This window comes from Podarcis filfolensis (genome assembly GCF_964270895.1).
Source record: "Podarcis filfolensis genome assembly, chromosome: 8".
In the NCBI taxonomy this organism is placed as follows: Eukaryota; Metazoa; Chordata; class Lepidosauria; order Squamata; family Lacertidae; genus Podarcis; species Podarcis filfolensis.
In genome coordinates, this window is record NC_139611.1 from 78,331,700 (window position 1) to 78,348,546 (window position 16,847).

Sequence of the window (16,847 nt, forward strand, 5' to 3'; positions counted from 1 at the left end):
TGTAATGACATGGTCTAGTCTTAGCGTAACTCCTCCTCCTACCCGTGATCACTGAGATCGGTTGTCCCAGTGCATCCCCCCCCCCCTGTGGAACATGCCCCAGCCATTTTGTGGGCTGGGGCCCACTCCCCGGCAGCCCTGACCCCTCCCCCTAAGAACAAAATAACACCTTAAACAAACAAACAAAACCAATAAAACAATACAAACAAAAAAATGTAAAAAATTCCCCAAGCCCAACCAAACATCCATCCCACCCCCACCCCCCACATACAAAAAATCCAAAAGAAAATTTTTAAAAACATTTTAAAAACACTCTGTGCCCCTCCGGCAGTAACAACTGTCCTAGTGAGGCCTGTCAGGCCCCGCCCTGGGCAGCAGCAGCAAGCAGCACGCAGTCCTTGTGAGGCTTCAGGCCCCGCCCCAGGCCAGATGGTAAGTGGCAAGAGCAGGGCCCTCAGGCACTCACTCAGGGGAGTCTTCCTGGGCAGCAGGCAGCAAGCAGTCCTTGTGAGGCCTGTGAGGCCCCGCCCTGGGCTAGGTGGTAAGTGGCAAGAGCAGGGCCCTCAGGCACTCACTCAGGGGAGTCCTCCCAGGCAGCAGGCAGCAAGCAGCAAGCAGTCCTTGTGAGGCTTCAGGCCCCGCCCCAGGCCAGATGGTAAGTTGCAAGAGCAGGGCCCTCAGGCACTCACTCAGGGGAGTCCTCCTGGGCAGCGGCAGCAAGCAGCACGCAGTCCTGCCAGCCAGGTGCCAGCCAGGTGCCTGTGCAAAGCCTAAAAGCAAGACTGGACAGCGACACCACTTGCCCCATTTGCAAATCCCAACAACTGACTGGGAATTTGTGGATATAAACTTGAGCACCTTGAATAGGACCTGGAAGCAAATTGGCAACCAGTGCCACTGTCTCAGCAACAGAGTGACACATGGCCAGTAGGCTGCTGCTATAAGGAGTGTGGCTGTTGAGTTCTGCACTTGCTACAGCTTCTGGACCTGATACAAAGGCAGTCCCAGTGCATGCTGCCCTAATCAAGTCTTGGATTTACCAGTGCATGAACCACTGTGTCCAGGCTGCCAAACAATTGACCTATCTCCACGACCCCGAAATCACTCATTCACAAGGCCTCCAGTTTTTTCAAAGTTCAACCTCAGTTTGTTGGCTGTCATGCACTATGGCATCCAGGCACCAATCCACAGTTTGCGTAATGGAGATTCTAGAGTTGGGTATCTTCAACATATGGATGACATTTCACTCCAAAACTCCAAACGATTGTTCCCAATAGCTTCATGTTGATGTTGAATAGCCACTGCATATCCTCCAACATTCCTCAGATGAAAATAGGGACATTTCTCACCCCAAAACTGACACTCCTCAACCCGTGCCCCATAAACATGGACACAAAATCTGTAAGACATCTTTAGTCCCACTAGCACACAATAAATAAATATATTATTATGAGTTTGGGGGTTGCTAATGTCTACCAAGTCCATCTAATCCCTAGGTCAAGGAAGTGTTAAAAGCTAGTCAAGCCTCCTAATTCCCAGAGCAGCCAAAGCCAGCTTCCTGGTGAGATGATGAGGGATCAAGTGGCTCCCTGTGAGATGGAAAATGGGTGCAGCCCTCTCCCTCAACAGACAGAGCAAGAGTTGAGAGCAGAGTTTTTGCAATGATGTCAGCCAGATGTCAAGCAGCAAACTAGGAGAAAGAAAGATAGAGCAATCCTGAAGTCTTTTTGAAACCAAGGCTATGGGAGAAACAAGACCTTTTTGGATGTTAATGCTGTGAACCTCTCCATCATAGGGTCAGGTTTTATATACATGCAAATAAACCATCTGTGAAAAAGGCACAACGGTCTGCACTGTGCCTCATTTTCAAAGGAAACATGAACCCTGGGTAAGCACCAGGGACCCCTGGACTCTCGCAGTTCTGAGATTGGGGTGCTATGCAACAATATAATAATAAAACAGCAGTGTGTACCTGTGCCAGAGACAAAGGCATGATGAGTATGGACTCCAAGGCCTTTAAGGCATGTGGCTGAAATCCCTTCCTGGAACTTTATTTAGATATCCCCCTATTAAAGCACATTACCAGCAAGAGAAGAATAGATTGCATCTTTCTTGTGCCATCTGATTTATTATTTTTTTGGCAGTGCTTCCCAGAGCCATGTGAACCTGCACCTGAACACTCACTCCAGCCTCACCTTTCAGAATGAGGCCCACTTTTCACTCTGTTTAACAGAGACAGTTCCTGGGTTCTCTCTCACTTGACTTTTGGGGAGAATTAAATCCAAAGTAAGTGGGCATAATATTTTGGCCATGCAACCTATATATACTGTCATGGTAGGGTTGCCATATCCCCCAAAGTGAAAATCTGGACAAAATGACACCATTTTCAACACAACACTCTCCTTTGCAGATGGCACACTTTATAGTAACCTTGATTTACTTGCTGTACTATAATCAATGTTTTGTGTTTCCAGGCGCCCTACCCCCACCCCACCTAGCAGTGGCGTAGCGTGGGGGGTGCAGGGGGGGCCGGCCGCACCAGGCGCAACATCTGGGGGTTAGGGTTAGGGCGCGCAAATCCACGGGTTAGGGGGCACAAATCCACGGGTTAGGGGGCGCAAATTACTTGCCTTGCCCCGGGTGCTGACAACCCACGCTACACCACTGCCACCTAGCAGACTATTTTAAACCATAAATAATGAGGCATGACAAGTTCTTATTTTAGGTCAAACAGCCCAAGGATTTCCCTGAACAGTGCCGGATTTACGTATAAGCTAAACAAGCTATAGCTTAGGGCCCCACTCTCTTGGGGGTCCCCAAAAAAATAAAGGGGGGGACTGGATGTACATTTCCAAATATAAGATAAAAAACAAATAAAATAAAACCTACACACAGCAGCAGTGAATTGAGTTTTATTATTACAGTCACAGACCAGTTCCGGCTCACTTACAATATCAGGAAAATCATAAAACAAAACAGGAATACATTGAATTGCAATTGGGTATACCAGAGACAATTCAGATATAGCGGCAATTAAAAATATATATTAAATCTTGATTATGAAAATATAACCTAAAATTGTCATTTAAAACCTTAATCATTTTGGTAGTATTGCTTGTTCCCTAAGTTTTATGGCAGTCGCACAGAATTTGGCCACCCTTAGCGTGATCTCTAGATCCTTGTCCTCTACCAGTAGTTATAGACATTGAAGTTCGGGCCCATTTAGAGATTTTTGTATAACAGGAGTGATAAATACCGAGCGTATATCCCAGTAGAAACGGCAGCATAACAAGACATGAGAGACAGTTTCTACCTCCATCAAGCCGCATGGATAGACTCATTCTATGTATGGTGTTTTGTTTTGTGTAGGCTCCTATGATTTATTTTTTATTTAAAAAAAAAGTTTTCTAAGTTGTATGTCTTTGTTTCTCTTGATCCTTTTACATGGTTTTGTATATTTTGTGGTATTTTATGCATTGTGATTTGCTGTTATTTTTATTGATTATAGATTGGTAATTCTTTATTGTGGTTGAACTGTTTAATTATTATTTGCTGATATTTAATTTTACTGTTTACTATTAGATTCTGATGGATTGTTGAATGTTGCTTTGTTTAATATAAATTGTTTAAAGTTATTGTGACTTTTATATTGTTTTATGTTTTATTATATTTTTATGTCTTATTTATATGATGTTAGCTGCTCTGAGCCCGGCTTTGGCCAGGGAGGTCGGGATACAAATAAAAATTATTGTTGTTATTATTATTATTATTATTATTATTATTATTATTTAAGTAATGGGCCCCGCATGCTAGCCTGCTCCCTAAAATATCACCGGTTTGCTCATTTCTATATATAGGTATAGGAAAAGGCGAAAGATTTATACGATCTGAAGAGAAACCGCGACCAAGGAAAAGAGACGGTGGAAGAAGATTGGAAGAAATTTAAAGTTTATCTTAAGAACTGTTGTAAAATCAATGAGTGCTAAAATGTCATGGGTAACGTAAAACAGAATTGCAGCGATAAATGATTGGGTAAGAGAAAAAGGATTAAAGAAAGTGAATCATAAGTAATTGAAATTAGGGGTTGCTGAAAAAGTTTAAAACAAGGATGCAGAAAAGGGAGGTATGGGGAAGTCGTTGAAATAAGGCTTAAGAAAAAGAGGTTATGAAATTATACGTGTTTATATGTTTGTTTGTCTATGTATTGTTAGTTGTAATGTGTTTGAATTCATGTTGGAAAATCAATAAAAATTTGTAATATATATATATATATATATATATATATATATATATATATATATATAGGTATAGGGTGCCTACATTCTGCTATTTATAATTATTATTATAATTAGCATCAACTTCCCTTCCCCTCCCCTTGATGGTTAATTTTAATTATCTTTTACTGCTGCATATTCTAAATATTCCATGTTCTATCGTTATCCATTTAATCTCAGATTACTTTATACTACGGATTTTTTTTCAAATCCTGTTAACATTTTAATTTGTTCAGAGTGATTTTTAAAATATTCTACAAACCATTTTAATTCAATTTGGATACAATAACGGAACTGGAGGCCCCTCGACTGTCCTCAGGTCCAGTATTAGACCACTTTTACCAGATATCCCCAGCCAATGTGGACAGACTCCTCTGAGCTGGAAAGCCCACCACCTGTCCTCTTGACCCGTGCCCATCCTGGCTGATTGGAGCATGTCCAGACGAGGTGCTGGGCCCCCTAGGGGATATCATCAATTTTTCCCTTGGCACCGGGACATTCCCAGGGGAATTGAAAGAGGCAGTGGTGCACCCGCTCTTAAAGAAAACATCATTAGATCCTTTAGATCTATCCAATTACCGCCTGGTTTCAAATTTTCCATTCCTGGGTAAGGTGATTGAGAGAGTGGTTGCTGAACAACTTGGTGGGTTTCTGGATGAAACATCGGCTCTGGATCCATTCCAATTCAGCTTCCGCTCTGGTCATGGGACCAAGACGGCTCTGGTTGCCCTAACAGATGAGCTCCATAGGAAGCTGGATCGAGACGGGTGGGGGCTGCTGATTCTTTTAGACCTGTCAGCAGCCTTCAACATGATCGATCACAAACTTCTGGACCACCACCTTGCCGACGTGGGGATCCAGGGCACAGTCCTTCAATGGCTGTGCTCGTTTCTCTCTGGTCGGGGACAGAGGGTGGCACTTGGGGGGGAACTGTTGTCATGCCACTCCTTGGTGTGTGGAGTGCCACAGGGGGCAATACTCTTCCCGATGCTTTTCAACATCTTTATGCGCCGCCTCACTCAGCTTGTCTGGAGTTTTGGCTTGGGCTGCCAACAGTATGCTGATGACACCCAACTCTATCTGTTGATGGACGGCCATCCTGACTCAGCCCCAGACACACTGATCAGATGTTTGAAAGCTGTGGCTGGATGGTTACATGGGAGCCGGTTGAAGTTAAATCCTTCAAAGACAGAGGTCCTTTGGCTGGGTCGGGATGATATGGGATGGGGGGGGGACAACTCCCATCTCTTGCGGGGGTGCAGTTAGTGCCAGCACCGTCCGTTAAGAGTTTGGGTGTAATCTTTGACACCTCCCTTTCAATGGAGGTGCAGATTGCAGCTATAACAAAGGCGGCATTTTTTCATCTCCACCAAGCTAAGCAGTTGGCTCCTTACCTCTCTCGCCCTGACCTAGCCACAGTGATCCATGCAACGATCACCTCCAGGCTTGATTACTGTAACTCGCTCTACGCGGGGCTGCCCTTGAAGCTCATCCAGAAACTCCAGTGGGTGCAGAATGCCGAGGTGAGGCTCCTTATGGGGTCCTTGCTGTGGGATCACATTCACCCTGTGCTATACCTTCTGCACTGGCTCCCGGTGGAGTACAGGATCAGGTTTAAGGTGCTGGTTTTAACCTTTAAAGCTGAATACGGCCTAGGACCCTCGTACCTACAGGACTGCCTCTCCTGGTATGTCCCACGGAGGACCTTACGGTCTTCAAATAAAAACATCTTGGAGATCCCGGGCCACAGGGAGGTTAGGCTGGCCTCAACCAGAACCAGGGCTTTTTCAGCCGTGGCCCTGATCTGCTGGAACACTCTGTCACAAGAGAATAGGGCCCTGCAGGACTTGACATCTTTCCGCAGGGCCTGCAAGACAGAGCTGTTCCACCAGGCCTTTGGCCAAGGTACAGTCTGACCCCTTCTCTCCTTCCGTAATCTTCACAGAACTCTAGCCCAATGCTTGCCATTAATTTAATTTAATTGATTCTGAACTGATTTTAGAATGTATTTCAATTAATTGACTGTGATTTTATGTAAACTGTGCTATTTTTACTGTTGTTAGCTGCTCTGAGCCTGGCTTCGGCTGGGGAGGGCGCGGTATAAATAAATTATTATTATTATTATTATTATTATTATTATTATTATTATTATTATTATTTCTTAAAGACCCCGTTCGTCCTGCTCTCTCATTTTACTAGTTAAAATAGCCATTTCTGCATATTCCATCCATTTCCTCTGCCATTTCTCCTCATTTGTTGGAACTGGACCCTCCTTAAATTTCTGAACATATACCATTTGCTGTAGCTGCATATAAAAACTCCCCCCCCCCCCGCGATCTCTAAGGACCTCTACACTATTTATTCCTAAGAGAAAGGCTCCCAGTCCTTTTTCCAAAAGACCTTTTAAACAATTTTTTTTCCATTTCATTGTATATCATCTCCCAGAAGCCCTTGGACATTTTACATATCCACCACATATAAGGCACCTTCCTTCTCGTTACATTTCCAGCAGGTATCTGATTTGTACATTTTTGCTAACTTACTAGGTGTCAGGTACCATCTATATATCTTTTTCATAAAATTCTCTTTTAATGTATAACATGCTAGAAATTTTAAATCTTTTTTCCATAATTTCTCCCACACACTGAACTTTATATTATGTCCTAAATCCCTCGTACAATGTATCATAGCTGATTTTACTAGTTCATCCTTTGTCTCCCATTCTAGAGGTAACTTATACATTTTGAACTGCCTGTAAGCTCCCTTTCAAATTCGGAAATTTGATTCATAAATCCATTTCATTTGTCCTATCTGAAAGCTTCATTTAATTGATAATGTTGTAGCCAATCCATCACCCCCTTCCTGATTTCTTCAAATTTCTTTAATTTTATCTCTTGCTCTGAAAAGTCCAAGAGATCTCTGTACATTGCCCAATGTTGTTCTGTCTTCCGTCTTTTCAGAGAAATTGCTTCTTTGGGTGAGAGCCATAAAGGTGTTTTCATTTCCAGCAGGTTTTTATATTTTTCCTATACCCTATAAAGGTTCTTTCTAACTGCATGGTTCATGCAACTCTTAGGTATTTTAGCTTTATCATACCATAGATATGCATGCTAGCCAAAATTATTATCATGTCGCTCTAAGTCTAGCAACTGAATAATCTTCAGTATTAACCACTCTTTCAGCCAACAAAGTCACGCAGCCACATAATAGAAACGTAAGTCCGGCAGTAAGAATCCATGACTGTCTTTAATATTTCTCAAATCTCCCTGGACATCTGTGATGCTGGCACTCTCCCTCATTGCCCAAATGCCAAAGTCCATGTCTTTCACACTGTCTTTGGCTTTCCTCGGCATCACAAGTGAAATAAAAGGAAAGGAAATGTATCTCTCTCTCTCTCTCTCTCTCTCTGTCTCTCTCTCTCTCTCTCTCTCTCTCTCTCTCTCTCTCTCTCTCTCTCTTTCTCTCTCTCTCTCTGTGTGTGTGTGTGTTTGCATATATCCAGTTTCTGAATAAGCTAGTCTATTAAATCTGCAAGCTCCTCTGGACAGAGACCTGCCCCCCCCACCAGCACTTAGCTGTTACCAAATTATCTTTAGAAACAAATGCACAAATTATTTTCACCAAACACAAGTGTTTTTAATGGGATGGAGGAAATCTAGACTTTGAGTCACTGTGCATTTTATTACTGTACAACAAAGGAAACTGGACAGACACTTGTCTCCCCTTACCAAAAATAAATAAATTCGTGATTCTGACTATCAGAGAAATCTGGCAAAATTGCCTGGACTTCTGGAGATCTAATCCAATTTCACTGCTGAGCTTTGAATTCTAGTGTAACCTGATGGGACTTGTTTTCCCATATCCAGGGAGGTGAAATTGAGGCTGGCAGAGAGACGTGTCCTTGGAGTTATTGGAAGGGGGAAGAGATTTAATTTGTTTTCTACACTGTGCTTTATATTATGCTATAGCACAATTAGAATTCTAGCAATTTGTCCTGAATCCATTGTTCCTGGTGCTGGCAAAGTGCTCCTTGCAATCTTCTATAAATTCCTCCAACTAAGCCTCTTCGTGCATCAGATACTTGCTTGGCCCAGTGCTGTTCTCGAACTCCTTCCTGGCTCTTCAGCTCTCTAGAATGATGAAGACAGTCCTGATCTCCTGCCTCCTCTTGGCCCTGCTTCCTCCAGGTGAGCAGAACCACAGCTGCTGTGCTGTTCATCATGTTTCCAGGAAGGAACTAAGCGGGGGGTCAGCCATTAAAGCAGGACAAGGAAGGAACCAGGACTTGTGGTTCCTTTGAAAGGGAGAGGAATAAAGCACAAGGCCAAAAAACAAAGGATCCTCATTCATAGATTGCTTGTTCCCAATATTTATATTTATTTTTATTTAACGAAATGCGTACAGACAGGTGTGGTACCAGAGTCTGTCATGCTTGCTGTAGCTGATGGGAGCTGTACTGCAGCAACTTCAGGAGGGTCAAATATTTCCCCACCCCTGCCCTACAGATCCTCTCCCTCAGCCTGCAGGAGCCACCTGGGACAACCATTCTCTGGTGTGTCCAAGGCCCGCCCCCATCCACAGAGTTTAAGAACTACAGGGGAAATATATATAAGGAAGCATTGTGTAAATGAAAAATGGCCCATCTAGTCCAGCATTTTGTTCTTGCCATGGTGCCTGTGGAAAGCCAACAAGCTGGAGCAGAGTGCAACAGCTCCCTTTCTGTAGTTTCCAGAAACTGGTATTTAGAAGCATAGTGCCTCCACTGTTGAAGAAAGAATATTTCCACTGAGGACAGTAGCCAGCAACATACTCATTGTCCCCCATTAAGCCCTTGTTGAAGCCATTCATGTTGGTGGCACTCCCTGCCTGTTATGAGGTGGACATCATAGGAGGAACTGTCATGTTAATGTACCTTTATACAGACCTATTCCTCCCCCTGTCTGCAGTGGCATCTCTGATATGTGATACTTGTTGGAATCGAGGAGATCTTTGCGAAAACCCCACAGATACGTTTTGTAACTCGTTCAGTAACCAGTCCTGCATGTCAGCACTTGGAGAAAGCAGTATATGTAAGTGAGAAGAACTTTAAACTTTTTGACCACCAAAACATAAACCCCCAGGGTCATGTTCTAAAGCCATATCTTAGCTACAGACCATGGGATATGGCTTTTTCACAAAGCAGTGTTTTAGATCCTGCATTGGATGTAGGAACCAGAGGGAAATTTAAGTCAGTTCATATTTAAAGGTGAGTTTACCTAATGGGCACTTTCCAAAACAATAGGCAAATCAAATCAAAGCCCTCCTTCAACATTTGCACTTCTCCCATTTTTGCAATTCTAGTTGTCCAGCTGTGTAACAAGTCCAAAAAATGCACATACTAAGGCAAGGTGTGCATATAAGACCCTATCTGCGCTCCAAATTTAAAACAGTGCCACACTACTGGGAACAGTCATGGCTTCCCTCAAAGAATCCTGGGAACTATAGCCTGTTAAGAGTCCTTAGACCCCCTATTCCCCTCACAGACCTATATTCTCAGAGTGGCTTAAGAGTCAATCATTTTCCACTGGGAACTGTCACCCTTCAATAGAAACAGTGTTACACACCCTTAACATGAAGGCGGCTTACAACAGGAAAGGATTTCCATGATTACAAGCATAAGAGCAGGGCAGTAGCTAGGGGGTGATGAGGAAGGCCCCAGCCAGGGGCGCTGGGAGGGGGGGCACAAAATGGGCTAAAAAATAGGTCAATAATAATAATAATAATAATAATAATAATAATAATAATTTATTATTTATACCCCGCCCATCTGGCTGGGCCTCCCCAGCCACTCTGGGCGGCTTCCATAAAAACCAAAAATACAATAAAATATCACACGTTAAAAACTTCCCTGAACAGGGCTGCCTTAAGATGTCTTCTGAATGTCAGGTAGTTGTTTATCGCTTTGACATCTGCTGGAAGGGCGTTCCACAGGGCGGGCGCCACTACCGAGAAGGCCCTCTGCCTGGTTCCCTGTAGCTTTGCTTCTCGCAATGAGGGAACCACCAGAAGGCCCTCGGCGCTGGACCTCAGCGTCCGGGCAGAATGATGGGGGTGGAGACGCTCCTTCAGGTATACTGGACCGAGGCCGTTTAGGGCTTTAAAGGTCAGCACCAACACTTTGAATTGTGCTCGGAAACGTACTGGGAGCCAATGTAGGTCTTTCAAGACCGGTGTTATATGGTCTCGGCGGCCGTCCCCAGTCACCAGTCTAGCTAAATATGTCTATAAATAAAAATATTGATTATTGCCTCCTAAGAAAAGGTTTTAAATAGAGGGTCTTTATATGATATGTGGGGACCCTGTCTGTGGCTAGGGGGAGCAATTTGTCCATGGCTAGGGGGCACAATCTGGACGGTCCTGCCAAGGGCACAAGATCACCTGGCTACGGCTCTACATAAGAGAAGTAGTCATAAACAATAAAACACATCAAAACGTATACAACAAAACTGAACAATTTCCAAATAAATCATAAGAGCTAAAAATATCAGTTACAGCAACAACAAAAAACAAGCAATACAGAAAACAAACTCAAGAGTTTGTTCAGCAGCCTCAGCTTTTGTAGTTGGAGTCAGTCAGTCAGGGTCCCACCTCCCAGGCCAAGTGAAAAAAGGCCTGCAAGGCAGCAAGCAGGTATGCCAGGACTCACAACCAAGATGGTCAACAAACCTCCTGTTCTCCCCATGCAAGGAGCCATGGCTGCTTAAAGCAGTATCACCCTGAAGATAGGGCCTAAAGGGGGTGGGTCACATTAAAATGTTGGTGAATTTTCATGAAGACTTTAAAAATGTAGGAAACTGATGTGAAAATGTGGAGACCATGAACTTAAAACAAGAACTCAGGAAACTGAAACTGACAATTTCCCCCAATCTAACATGCTCCCTTTGTAAGCTCCACCACAGTCTCTCATCAGACCAGTTTCCTGTGCTCCCATAAAGCTTATTGCATTGATGAATTGCTTCCCATTAAGCCTCCTGAACTGATCCTATTCAATGATGGGAGGGAAGGTAGAAACTTCTGGAGGGTCAAAAGTTCTCCATCCCTGCCTCACATTCAACAAATAGATAAAATTGGAGGTCTGTCTTTCCGCTGCAAGCAGGGCCAGCCCAAGCCATTTTGACACCTGAGGCGAACCTTGAAATGCTGCCCACCTGTCAGGCAGGGAAGAAGGGTGACTGAAGATTTACATCAGGAACAAGGGGGTGGGGGTGGGAATCCACACTGGTGTTAAGTGGGCAACAAAGCTGGGAGGAGGCCAGCAGCACCTCCTAATTGCCAAGAGGCCACTGCAGAGGCGGAATTCGGGGGGGGGGGGTGGACTGCCAAGAAGGAAGCTCTTGCACACCACAGATGCAAAGGCAATAGCAGCCTGAGGGGGGTGATAAAATGGCACACTGCAGGGGGCAGCACTTATTGTGGGGCTTGGCCTGCAGCGTGCCTGAGCCACACATCTCTCCTGGAAGTGATACGGTGGCTTGGGTGCCTGCAGGCTCCGCACCTGGGCAGATTGCCCAGACTCCCAAGGAGGTAGCTCCACTGCTGCTCAGCAGGCAATCATCTCACCTTTCCTTGTGGGAGGGCTGGCCTTGTCTCCAGGTCTAATTATTTCCTTCCAACTCTTTCTTTCATAGTTGGTCTGAAGACACCATTTGTGCTCAAGTCCTGCATGAATGCAGACATTTGCAATGGAGGCTATTCCAGTGTCTCCATATCATCATCTTTGTACGCCCACAGCAACATCTTATGCTACGAGTCAGATTTGTGCGACAGATTTGAACCTCCCAAAAGTAAGTATCATCATCAGGAAAGATTGTCTCCCAAACCTCAAGTAATGAGAGGTCAAAGAAAGACAAACACGTTTTTGGCAGGCGTTTGGCAGGCATTTGTTTCTCGATTTTACAAATAGCCCTGAATCTGGCAGAACAGTTCCCAACTGCATTTAAAATGTTTTTGTCTTTTTGAGGGAAAAGAGGGTCAACCAAAGAAGAGTCAGATGAATCAAGAAAAATGAAATGTGGATCTATTTAGTGGGGTATTTTTTATTTTTATTTTTTGCTTGTAGGTTATAGATAATGATGTGCCGTGTAAAGGGAAAGTAAACATTGAATATTAGGAAAGCTCAAATATTATGTCAAACAGAAGTTTCTTAGTTACAGGTAGGTAGCTGTGTTGGTCTGCCGGAGTTGAAACAAAATAGAAAAAATCCTTCCAGTAGCACCTTAGAGACCAACTAAGTTTGTTATTGGTATGAGCTTTTGTGTTCATGCACACTTCTTCAGATAATATATTGTCCATTTTGGAAGTATAACCTGACTCTGCTATTCAGCGGAGGGAAGTTGTTGTTGTTGATGATGATGATGATGATGATAAATTATACCCAATACCCAAAGGTCTCAGGGTGGTTCACAGAAAAGATCACAATATATATATAATCAGAATTTTAAAATAACCAATAACACACTCCAGAAAAGAGCCACATTTTAAAAGTATACAGGATGTCAGGCAGATGAACTGAAGGTTAAAAAGGAACGTTTTTGCCTGCTACCTAAAGGAGACATTCCACAGACAAGGATCCACTGCAGAGAAGGATGATGTGCACCAGGTACAGACAAAGGCCTGTATAACCATCCTTTTTAAACTAGAGACAGAAGCTGGGGTTAGGATTTGAACCAAGAACCCCAAAGCTTGAAGCTATGCTGGGCTGGAGCCTGGTTTAGTGAGCTACCATGAATTGAATAGTGAGGCCTCCTCAGGTGCACAGCAAGATAGGAATAAGAGCACACCAGGCAGTGCAAACTGGTAAGGCAGTATGATACCTCTGGATTAGCCAGGCTGTTCTATAAATATCAGGAATGTGGGATCCTGCCTTTGCCAAAAATAGAGTGCATTCTAAGAGGATATCTACATTATTTAATAACATAGCATTGTAAAAAGGGGAAAAAATTGCTGAGAGAACAAAACCAAAAACCATGTTTAAATAACAAGATTACTTGAACAACATGCATCATCCATTAGCAAAAATTAGAAGGGAGCTTCACAGTTTTACCTCATTCCTAGAAACACCCCTGGCATGTCACAGTCCCTCTCCTGCAGCAGCTTCTGATATTTACAACCCTATTCCTTCCTCCAAAGAGCCCTAATGCTCTCCATTTTAGCCTCAAACACCCGTGTAAAATAAGTCAGGCTAAGGGGCAGTGTCTGGCCCCAGGTCACCCAGAAAGTGTCATGGCTCAAGTACAGATTTGACCTCTGGTCTCCTCCCACCCTTGTTCCTGATGTAGATGTTCACATTCCCTTGTTCCTAATGTAGACCTTCACTCACCCCTCCTTCCTTGGTGGGAGGAGGCACCTTTTTGTGGTCGCCTTAGCATTCCCAACACCCTTTTATTGTATGCTTTTATTGTAAACACTACAAACAACATTAGGACAAGGAATTCTGAGAGCGGTAGTTTATTAAGGGTGCTGAGAGTTGATAGGAAAACCCCTATCCCCCTCACAGAGCTACCATTTAGCAATCAATCCCCACATAGTAGCTCTTATTAGTTAGCATTCTTTGTTAGGTGAAATTATAATTTTATCTAGAATTAAGCCCATCTTTTTCCAGAATAGATTTTTTTTAAAAAATCAGAAAACTGTTGAGAGTTTTATTCTTCTTCCCCTCTCTAAGAAAGAGGGCCATTTTGTAAAATTTTGTCACCAGTTTGTGTGTATCTGTAGCTACCATTTTGTTGCTCAGAATGCCCCCCAAAGCTGCTCAGTGCTAAGCCCAATTGCTTAAAGTGGTATCCCTGTGCTTGAAATGTTTGCTGTGCATGTGGCCCCAGTCAGAAATCTCTTGCCCCATGCCTTAATGTAGCCCTGAATGTATGAAGCATGGCTGAAGCACTTTTCTTGGGGAAGTGCTGGGAACTGGTACACATTCCTCTTTGACGGGGCAGCACAACTCCTACCCCTCACATACAGCCAGATGTGGTTTACATCTGCAGACGAAATACATTGAGTGGACCCTGACTACCAGCAACGTTGGGGTGGTGATTGTTTTACAGTGCCTGCACGTGAGATGAGGGAGCCCAATGGACTGAAGTGCCCAAGTTGCATCTCCCTCTCGTCACTTGATTGCGTGGCTGAGAGTACCGTCGACTGCATAAATGAGGAGGATCAGTGCTTCTACTCTGCCGCTTACATCGACTATGTGGATGACTGCCAATCCAGTGAGTCTTGTGTAACGGCTAAGGCCCATCTGCACTATGCATTTAAAGCAGTATCATGCCACTTTGAACATTCATGGCTTCCCCCCAAATGCTGGGATACTTAGTTTATGAAGGGTGCTGAAAGTTATTAGGAGACCCAGGATGCCCTCACCGAGTGTCAGGGATGGGCAGGAGCCCAAGGAGGAGGGATGTGTGGGCAGGGAGGTGGGCGGAGGAGGAGGAGGAGGATACAGGGGAAAGAGCTAGTGATTTCCAGGGTTCTGTGCCACCCATGAGGCTGCTCTTGGAGGAGTTAGGAGGAGGGGACCAGGAGATGGAGGAGGCTGCAGAAGAGCTGCAGGAGGTCTCCTTTTTTCTTCCCACTCACCCAAGGAGTTTGAAGAGCCTTTGGTGCTCCTAGAGAGAGTCATATAGCTTTGGAAATCTCGGGATCCCTCCTCCACTTCCAATTGTCCCGTGCATAAAAAGCAAAGGTTGGAGTGCTTTTCCATTTTCACCCAGAACGGAAAACGGCTCTTTTTCAGAAAAAGGTTGCCCACCCTTCTGTCTGAGGGAGAGGTTTTGGATTAAAAAAACATGTTGTTGTTGTTTTCCAACAGGGGAAACCCACCTGATGGCAGCTATCCGAGGCTGTGCAACAAGTAATACGTGTGACTACGTTAAGGGGTTAAGGGAGGCTGATTTTTATTATGAAGGAATTATGATCGCTGAAGCAGAGTGCACCAAAGCAATGGACGACAATGCCAATGAGCTGTAGCTGAGGGAAGGCAAACCACCACCACCCAGAAAAACCCACCCTTTATGGAAATTGGCGGCCTAGGGGTTGAAGAGGGGAGGTCTCAGCCTGAGGACTCCCAGGCTTTCTTTCCAGAAGTCTAGAAGCTCCTCCTCAAGGACAGGCTGTATTTGACTTTCATGTTCAAAATAAATATATATGGCAAATAATGTGTTTTGCATTATTTTACCAAATGCAACAATTATTGGGGGAAATAATAGTGCTTGGGGATGGGAGATATGTTTTGCAGGGATGAAATCCAAGGTCAGACTTCCATGTCCAATTTTAACCTAACCCAGAAATAGTACCTTGGTTTAAGAACTTTGCCTCAGGGTGAGAACAGAAATCGTGCAGCGGTGGCGCAGCAGCAGCTGGAGGCCCCATTAGTTAAAGTGGTGCTTCAGGTTAAGAACAGTTTCAGGTTAAGAACAGACCTCCAGAACGAATTAAGTTCTTAACCCGAGGTACCACTGTACTACCTGCACCCCAGTCCCCTAGGCCCTGTGGAGGGGCATGCAGTGGCTGCATTTGGCCCCCAGGTCAGCGGTTCCCCACTCCTGGTATAGATTACTCAAGGCCTCCATAGTTTCCCAATTTTCTCTCTCCTTTTTCTTCCCTTACTCAGCCAAATGAACAGCTTGGTGATTTTAGAAAGAAATTGTGAAACCATGTTTCTTCAGCAGGTACATTGCGAATCCCCTCGTCTTCAGCAGGTACATTGGGTGAGCACCACTTTGAGGCAATCAAGTTTTTGGCTAATGTTAGCTTTCCCACAAGCTTCAACTGGCACTGCTTGCATCAGCCTGCTGAACCAGTCCAGCTGTGCCAGAACCCTGTTGTCGAAATGGCCAGCAAGATGCCTGTGCAAAGCCTCAAAGCAGGACTGGACAGCAACACCAGTTGGTTCCATCCCGTCCCCCCGCTTGTGTTTCCCACAAACTGACATTCACAGGAATGCTGTCTCCAACACTTGAGGAAGAACATGGCCAACTTGGTTAGTAGCAATTGATAGACTTCTCCTCCACTATTTTCTTCTAATCCTCAATCAAACACTTCCACGTTGCTGCCCATCTTTACTTCCTGAGAGCAAATTCCAGAGTTTAACTATCTGCTATTTCAAACAGTACAGCGGGCGCTTGGGTTGTGTTACCTTCGGGTAATGTGACTTTCGGGTTGTGGACGCAGCAAACCTGGAAGTAGGGTTGCCGTTCATGCACATGCAGAAGCGCTCTGCGCACCTTGTGCATGTGCAGAAGTGTTCCACAGCGCCGCACACATGTGCAGAACAGGCGCCTCCGGTTACGAAGATTTCAGGATACGGCCAGGCCTCCGGTACAAATCCCGTTCGTAAGCAGAGGTACCACTATACTTTCTTCCATCTTTCTCGAATCTTCCAACATTCACTGTCATTGGCTGCCTACAAATTCTAGTACTGTGAGAAAGGAATAACAGCTTTTCTCTGTCCTGTTGCACTAAAGCCTTCCTGTGAATTGAAAGCTGACTAAACCTCTGATGTGTAGGGAGCTACAAAAATTGCCCCCAATCAAAGGA

At 44.4% G+C, this 16,847-nt stretch overlaps 1 long non-coding RNA gene across 1 annotated transcript in view; it reads right to left on the reverse strand.

Moving 5' to 3' along the window:
* Positions 1 to 8,285: 8,285 nt before the first annotated feature.
* The window catches only part of LOC310769234, a 130,988-nt gene continuing 122,426 nt past the window's right edge, over positions 8,286 to 16,847 (reverse strand). The window contains exon 3 of the long non-coding RNA XR_014551556.1: positions 8,286 to 8,404. This is a non-coding gene — a long non-coding RNA (uncharacterized lncRNA). The remainder of the gene's footprint in view (positions 8,405 to 16,847) is intronic.